At 42.5% G+C, this 8,819-nt stretch overlaps 1 protein-coding gene across 1 annotated transcript in view; it reads left to right on the top strand.

The window, feature by feature from the left end:
- Positions 1–602: 602 nt before the first annotated feature.
- The window catches only part of shank3b (SH3 and multiple ankyrin repeat domains 3b), a gene marked incomplete at its 3' end in the record, with an annotated part of 28,330 nt that continues 20,113 nt past the window's right edge, over positions 603–8,819 (top strand). The window contains exon 1 of the mRNA XM_080491798.1: positions 603–738. The remainder of the gene's footprint in view (positions 739–8,819) is intronic.

Genomic DNA, 8,819 nt, shown 5'->3' with positions numbered 1-8,819 from the left:
CGAGTGTTTCTCTATTTTTTCGTGCGATTTGTAGTTTTTCCCATTTTTCTGTGGCTTTTCTTTGGATTATTTTCAGCAGTTGATGCTCATTATTTGCACCTTTGCTTTTAATCGTAGTTTTAGTGTCTGTTCACATTTCTTTGTAGTTTCATTGTCTTCCTCAGTGTTGTTTTTGTGTTTTTTTAGTCTGTAGTCTTTTTTTTTGTCTTTTTCAGGTTTTTTCCCAACTCTCAAACCTTTTAGGTTTCATGTCTCTTTGTGGTTATTTAACGGGGCTGCCTTGTTTTGGTTTTGTATTTGTTGATTTAATGATTATTGTATTTTCAGCCTGTGATCAGATCCTGTATCTTTTCACTCTGGTCTGATTGAAGCTGCTCCTTCATCCCCTCACATAGTTTTTTTTTCCTGTTCCTGCTCCACATCCTGGCCTCCCCCCCCCCCCCCCCCCCCCCCCTCCTCCTACCCCAACAGGATGGGCAGGGCCATTCCCTGTGAAGTTGCACGACCTGCAGCAGGAGTTGGGCTCCCTGACCTCCTCGTCCACCACACACACGCCTCCTCGCTACGGGATTACAGCATCTCATCTGAATCGCCTCTGGACTAGAACCAGAACTAGACAAAGAACCTGAACCAGAACCAGACAAAGAACCTGAACCCAAACCAGAACCAGGACCGGTACCGGGACCAGAGAGCCGAGTGAAGGCCCAAAGATCAGTTTGATGGGACTGCAGCTGACAGGTGAGTGGACGCTCATTCTAGACTCTGTATCTCTGTGTCGGCTTCATCTGGAAAATGGAACTTTTCACAAAATAAATTTCACTTAAGTACTTTTTTACTTCTCTGGTGTGATACTAGCGAGAGAAGAAACAGTAGGTGGCGCTGCCACTACAAGAAAAGCCTGTTTCCTGTTTTATCCAGTCACTTTTAGGGCCCGTCCACACGAGCCAAAACCATCTTTTTTCTTCTCGTTGTTCTTAAAAAAATGTCCGTCCACACGTCACCGTGAACAGCTCAAAACGATGTAGTACATATGCCAGGCCTTTAGGTGGCGGTGTAACTCCACAACAGAATTATACCAAAAAACAGAGAAGAAGAAGAAGAGAAAAAAAAAGAAAAATCCTGTTTTTTGAGAAATCAAACATGTCGCCGTATTAAACCAACTAGCATCAGTAGCTTCTGTAGCACGATGTGGAGCGTGTAGTCCGCCATTGTTGTTGTTGTTAAGTGACGGTGCAGAGAGGGTCGCGGGGTTATAGGTCAAGAGGTGGGGCGAAGACATCCTCGTTTTCAGCAAATGTGCCTCTTGTCTGTCCACATGTCAAAGCCCAGCCGGCGTTTTCAAATTTTCCCTCTCCGGAACCCGTTTTCAATAAACCCGTTTTCGGGGCTCCTAGACCGCCACGCCGTGTGGATGATTGGCCAAAAACCATGTGGTTACAGGTAATGGTGTATTCATGTGGACGGGGCCTGAGTCGACCATTTGTTACATTTGTATGACTTCAGTATGACAACTATTAAATTTAAAAAAATATTAGCCTAGCTAACTTAAGAAATATCTTGTTTTGTTCAACAAAAACTCCAAAGAAATCAGTTTTTATCTTCTTTAGACTAAATTGTGGCGTTATTAGCAGCCTCTGAAGGTCCTCAGCAGGTTTTTTTAATAAACCACAAACCTCAAGATCGGCTGCTAAAATGCTAACATGCTAACAGACATAAGGAACAGATAGCGATAGCTTCCAGGTGCTTTTAGCTCAGTGTTTCTATCTATTTACAGTTTTAATTATTATTAGCAAATTAGCAGAAAAATATTGGTCTAACGTAAGGCTAATTTATACATGGGGAAGTACGCAGACCATGAGGGCTGTGATTGATCCACTCGATTGGGGCATGTTAATTGATTGATTGATTAAGTTGACTGATTGATTGTAGTTGGCCATCAGCCTGCCGGTTTGCACCTGAAGCTAGAGTTTGTAGCATCACTGTCGAATCTTTGTGCCAGATTTCTGATTATGACCGGTGACTCATCCACCGAGGACATTTTATGATCATTGTCTGGTTGTTTTGGATATTCTCAGCCTTTTGTGGTTGCTTTTTGAGGGTTGTGTCCCTTTGGGATTGCTTTATGGTCAGTTTCATAGCAATTTGGTCTCTTTTTCCGAGTAGTTTTTCCTTCTTTTTCAGCAGTTTTTGCGTCTTATTCCGTCTCGTCGACTTTATCATGTGTATTGTGTGTGTGTGTGTGTGTGTGTGTGTGTGCGCGCGTGTGTGTGTGTGTGAGCCCTCACTGACAACTCCTTTTCATTTTTACGCTTTAAAACACTTAATGAAACGGTGATGATTTTGACTCTGATTTGTTTCCTGTGACATCACTTCCTGTCAGCACTGGAGGAGGAAGTCCAGCCTCCACTTCCTGCTTCACTCTTATCACTCAGAAACCCTCAGCAGGAAACTCTAAACTCTGCTTTTTGTTCTTTAACACTCACAAAGTTTATTCTTCATCATCATTTTGTTTTTTTTTCCCTCCATTTTGGATCCGTTTTCAACCTTCACCTATTTGTTTTGTTTTATTTTGTGGTTGTTTTGGTCTCTTTTGTGTCGCTTTATGTTTTTGTGGTTGTTTTTTTTTGTTTTTTGTTATCTTTATTTTCTTTGGAATCTTTTGTGTCTTTTTCTGACCAGCTGTCATGTTGTGTATTTATTTTATTGAGCTGTGTTTGGTTCTTTTTGCAGTGTTTTTGTCATTTTTGCCTTTCTTTACACCCACATTCAGAAAAGTGTGTTTCCCACCAGATATGAACATCAAACACAAACACAATTAAAAAAAAAAAAAAAAGTTGGTTGGTTTATTATTTCTGTTTGTTTCTTATCAAGATCATTACAAAAAGAAATGTGAGCGTCACGGGATGTTGAGTTTTCGCTACAAGTTGAAATTAAACATGCACATGTATGAACATGTGATGTTTTTATCACTCTCGTGATGATTGTTTGATTTTTGCTTAGTGTCGGGAATCCAGTATCGCCCTCCAGTGGAAAGGCTGAGGATTCTGCCTTTCTACGATGCTGCTGTCATAATGATTGCGACCACTGGAGGGCGATACTGGACTGAAATGAGCTGATTTGTTTTAGGTTTTTGAGATCATACTTTTGAGTTTCGGGTCTGAAAATGCTGACAAATTTTGTGTGACGAGATGTTTTTGTGTGGGAAGACAGACGAGGAAACATGGAACCACCGAGTTATTTCGGGACTCTGGCTGCTCAGACCAGATCTCCACCTTTTCTCTCCGGAAACGTTCCGGATCAGACAGGAAACGGAGGAGGCGTTACGGAATCCAGCGAAGAGGAAGAGGAAGAGGAGGAGGAGGAGGAAGAGAAGGAGGAGAACACCCACTGAGAGCTACCTGGAGGCAGCAGGAGAAGGAGGAGCGGCCGGGATATATCCTGAGAAAACACAAAACCATTGTCACTTCTGCAACGGGAAGACATTTAAATCTCTGAGGGAACGAAGAAGACGAGAGCAAGAAGAAAAAAAAATAGAGGAATGTGAAGCAAACCTGCAGACGGATGATTTTTGTCGGGCTGAAATTTTGTTTGCAAAATTAAGTAAAGCTTATATGAGATTAAATTAGCTTTAACAACACTATACGTGTCATAACAATGATAATGATAATAATAATGATGATGATGATGATGATGATGATGATGATGATGATGATGATGATGATGATGATGATACAGTTAAACTAACATGTCTAACTAACATGTTAAAATCTCATTTTTAGACATGATAGATAATTTGGCTTATTGATTGATTCACTTATTGATTTTTAATCCTTGATATTACTGTATAATCTCAAATCTAGATCTAAAAAGATCTTATTTTAAGATTACATATCAAGTAAAATTGCTCCACTGAAAGATAATTTCACTATTTTTAAGTCATTCTCCTCCCATATTCAGTGTTTACATCTTATATTTGGGCTTTATTGCAGTGTACTAGTTCAATTCTACAGCCATGTGTGACTTTGCATCTGCTGGGATTTTGTAAATTAGCATAAAAGTAGTAACTGTAATGGATTACTTGCGGCTGTAATCTTGTTTGGGAGTTTTGGGGTGTTTCCCAGTAGGAGAGAATCCGCTGACATCAGACATGAGATCGGAGCTGCTCCATGTTTGAACATCTGTCAGTGAGCTGCTGAAGCTGTTAATCCGGCACACACGGTTTTATTTCTGCGGTGTCCTCCTGCCATTTCCTGTCGGCTGGTTGGAACTTGTATCAGAGTATGAATCCAGCCGCTAATCGACGCTACGTGCGTGTGATGGCGAGTGTTTTCAGGCTGGAGGCGTGTTTACAGCGAGAATCTGTCAAAGCAGACACGTCAGCGGCACTTCGAGAACAATCCGACTGGAACGGATGAAAACGGAGAGAATCTGCCCACCAAAGAAACTGAGACAAAAGAGGGAAACCGAATAAACCCAGAGGAGGAAACAGTTCAGAGTTCACTTTGAATGTCTCCGCGGATGAAATCAGCTAATCGCCTGCTGACACCGGTTGCCATGGTGATTCCCAACAGGAGGGGAGACGGAGGGAACTCGAAAAAGTAGAAACTTCAGGTGATGAAACACTGATGCAACTGCTCGTCTCTGTCATGGAAGCGGACTCTGTTTAAAGTGTGTTCTGAAAGCCTCCAGTCAGAGGTCAAAGGTCAAAGGTCACTGAACCGTATCAAAATAGAATATTACAAGGACAAAGACTGGAAGATCAAATCAGTCTCTACGCCGTCCTCAGTGTGGTCTACAGGTGTCTCTCACACACAAACACACACACACACACACACACACACACGGTGTGTGTGCGTGTGCCATTTTGCAGACTGTGTCTGCACACGAGGCGTTCAGGTTCATAGCAGAGCGTAGGACACCCACAGCCCCGGGCACAATGACAGAGGAAAATAATATCTGTTGGCTATAAACATACTTCAGGTTGTGACTCAGGTTTTCGACACTCAGAGCTAAATTTAGGGCAAAGCAGCATCCGTACTAAACTCTGAGTCAGGAGAACTATTCCCCGAGTTTTGACTTCACTTTCACTTGTTTCCGAGCGAACTTGTCGAGTCGTAAGAGGAACAGTGCAGTTTCATAACAGCACGTCTGGTTTCTGTGTGAAAATCCAACACTTCGGTTTTGTTGTCCCGTGATATTTGGTCGTGCGGTGACAGAGTGCTGTCCCACTGCGTCTGGACGGGTGTTTTATTCCAGCATCGCGGGTCCGACGGAGTCGAGATGAATTGCAGTCAAACATTTTGGAGAAAAAAAAAGTGTAAAATAGTGAAAAACTAGTTTAAAACTAGTCACAGAAACCTACAAGAAAGCAACTCAGCATGACGCCAGCATGGAAGTAGTCCACTGAGCAGTTAGAAAAATCAGTCTATATACGTATATATATCATTTCTTCATTTTTTTTTAAACAATTAAAAAAACAACCAAAATTAGTGTAGCACCCCTCCCTCCCCCCCAAAAACTGGAACACCCAGTCACAATGAAGCTTAAAAGTCTGCTGAAAAGTCCAAGTCCAAAATCAGTCAGAAAACATATATATTAAGACCTGAAGTTTGAACTCTCCCTCCTCTCCTCCGATGCAGCAGTACCTGAACGCCTCATCACTCTGAAGTGTTTCCGGTGGGTGAAGATCCTGTTTTCTCGAGAGCTTTGAGCTTTTTGTGCATCGCTTCCTGCTTCCAAACCTTGTAATATCAAACATCCAAGTGTCCTTGAAGGCACCACAGAGGTCGCAGGTGATCTTAAATCACTCCTGGGTGTTTTAGGCACAAGTTTGCCATCAAAAGTTGGATTTTCCCAGCATGCTGTGGGGGGAAATCAAACAGCTTCCTCTCGTTTATGGAGATGAAAGCCGGTAATTGTGGGGATATTTTCCTGGAATGCCTCACCCTGTGGAGAAATCCTCAATACGCAGTCGATCAGATCAAAAAGACTCTTGATTGGTCCTCAGAAATACGATGCATTTTAGATGAATGAGACGTTCACTGACTGTTTGTTTCTCAGGAAGTGAGACTGATGCTGTTGCCACTCAAGATTTCTGGGCTCCAACTGATTCACTCACACTCAAACACTCAAACACGTCACATCAGAAAGCAGCTAAAACTGATATTATCACGAACCTTTCGAACAAAAAAAATATGTATGCTGCTACTGTTAGTTCTAACAGAGTTGCACATATCCTTCTTCTGGTAGAGAGTTGTCCGATAAAACTGCCATCTTTGTAGTTTCGTCAACGTCATACTAAAAGTCGGCCATCTTTGTAGTCTTGTCAACGTCATGCTAAAAGTCGGCCATCTTTGTAGTCTTGCACCTCGGTGCTACTTTCCAGTGATTCACAGTGTAAACGAGTCAGACTTTTTTAATGGTTTAAGTGGTTGTGTGTGGAAACATAGCAACAGTAGCATGTCCGTAACATGTCTGTAACATGTCAGTAGCACTTTAATGGACGTCAATAGCTAGTAGTAACTTTTCAGTAGCGTATCAACATTATGACAGTAGCACATCGGGAGAATGTCAGTAGCGTGGCGCTTTCATGTGAGTGAGACATCAGTAGCATGTCACTAATATGTCTATAACATGTCAATTGCATGTCAGTAGCATTTCAGTAGCATCCCAAAAGCGTGTTAGTGACATGTCATTAGCATTTCAGTATCGTATCATTAAGATGCCAGTAGCATGTCAGTAGCACGTCACTAAGATGTCATTAACACGTCACTAACACGTCACTAGCATGTCAGTTACATGTCACTAATTTGCCAGTAGCATGTCAGTAGCGTGTTAGTGACATGTCAGTAGCATGTCACTATCATGTGAGCAACACATTAGTAGCATGTCACTAATATGTCAATAACATGTCATGCACATATCAGTAGCATTTCAACATCTAAGATGCCAGTAGCATGTCAGTAGCGTATCGCTAAGATGCCAATAACACGTCAGTAGCATGTCAGTAGCGGGTTACGAGTGCGTCGGAAGTGTGTCAGTACCACGTTAGTAGCGTGTCACTTCATGAACTATGATTCACAGCAGTGGTTGTTTATGAATGTTAAAGAGAACTGTCCTGCTCCTTTAAACGTCTCAGTGTGTGTGAACTGTCTCTGAACTCCAGCTGTCCATCATCTGATCATCTGGCCACTGACACAAACCCACTGACGCCCCCTACTGGCCCCGCCAGAGCTGGTGGGGGCTGCAGGACAGCAGAGTCTCACTGTTAAAATTGCTGAGCCACGTTGCCATGGCAACAGCGACCATGTAGATCGGCAGTCTTTTTTTAACATTTTTTTAACGCACGCACGCACGCACGCACGCACGCACGCACGCACGCACGCACGCACGCACGCACGCACGCACACACACACACACAGAGTGACACAGTGAGATTAGCCCAGGATTCCCTACTATTCCAGTTTCCATGACAACCTGCAATCCCCCACCCCCACCCCCACCCCCCAGGTCTTCGGATGTGAGTGAAATTGCTATCAAAGCTACGACAGTGGCCATTCGTCACCATGACAACAATAAATACACCCTGTGGTTAGAGGAGGTGAAGATGTCACAAAGTTTAGTCCAGCTTAAACCAGTTTAAGCTGGACTAAACTTTGTGACCTCTGTGTGTGTGTGTGTGTGTGTGTGTGTGTGTGTGTGTGTGTGTGTGTGTGTGCAATTGTGTGTGTCAGCCATCAGTTTGTATCTCTATTCCAAATATTTTACATTTTGACCTCGATGAGGGTTTTATTTGTGTGTGTCTTCACATTTCACATTTTTGTCTCATATATGAAAATTGTGTCTTTTACATTATTCATCTTTTATTTAGTTTTTAGTTGGGCTGTCAAATTTGAGAGGCCAGTGCAGATCAATCCATCATGATTAATCTGTTAAAAAAAATGTAAGCAATTATCTCACCTGCAGTACAGAATGACCCGAAAATTAATGAAACGTCTCTGGAAACACATTTCGGACAGTTTGTCCCAGTAGAGTTCCTGCCGCCACGCATGCCGCCACACGTCGCAGCGCATGCCGCCATGGGCATTTGACCCCCTCAATGGGAAATTTGAGTACAAAAAACCCCCAAGAGTCCCCAGCAAGCTCAGCTGGTATGAGCATCAGACTCACAATCTCAAAGGTAGTGGGTTCATGTCCCACGCCGGGCACCACCTTCCCGTGGGCTCACCACCCGCAGGAAAGGTTCTTAATCCGTGCAATGTGATCTGGGTGACGGTGCTCAGACTGCCACCCCCGCGACCCAGTAACGGATAAGCGGGAGAAAATGGATGGATGGATGGATGGAAAACCCCCAAGATGGAACAGTTGAAAGACATAAAGTGTCATATACACTCTGCAGGAAGCAGTTTTCTTTTAATCAAAGCACTTTCAGCTTAAAATACCAAATTAACATTTGAAATCTGCTGAATGTTCTCAGCTTCAGCGACACTGCAAGTAGCGGTCAGCTCTCCTCTCAAACAATGTCAACAAGTTAGTTTGTCTCTGGGAGGCTGAAAAAGGAGGATCGGGAAGATTAATGTGGATAAATGTTTGTTTTTTGTTAACATGGTGTTCGGCAAACATATTAAGTGCAGATATATATTCCCTTCTTTCTTCAGTTTGTTTGCTCATGACAAATGAAACACGATTAATATAGATTACAAATTAATAGTTAATTGTGATTAATCGAAATTAATCCACATCAATCCTGTGATTAATCTAATTATAAATTTTAATTGGTTGACAGCATTCGTTTTAATATATTTGTATTTCTTATTTTT

This window comes from Lipophrys pholis, assembly GCF_963383615.2.
Source record: "Lipophrys pholis genome assembly, chromosome: 22".
Classification (NCBI taxonomy): domain Eukaryota; kingdom Metazoa; phylum Chordata; class Actinopteri; order Blenniiformes; family Blenniidae; genus Lipophrys; species Lipophrys pholis.
Note: the sequence above shows the minus strand (reverse complement) of the source record. Positions and strands in the feature narration are given on the sequence as shown.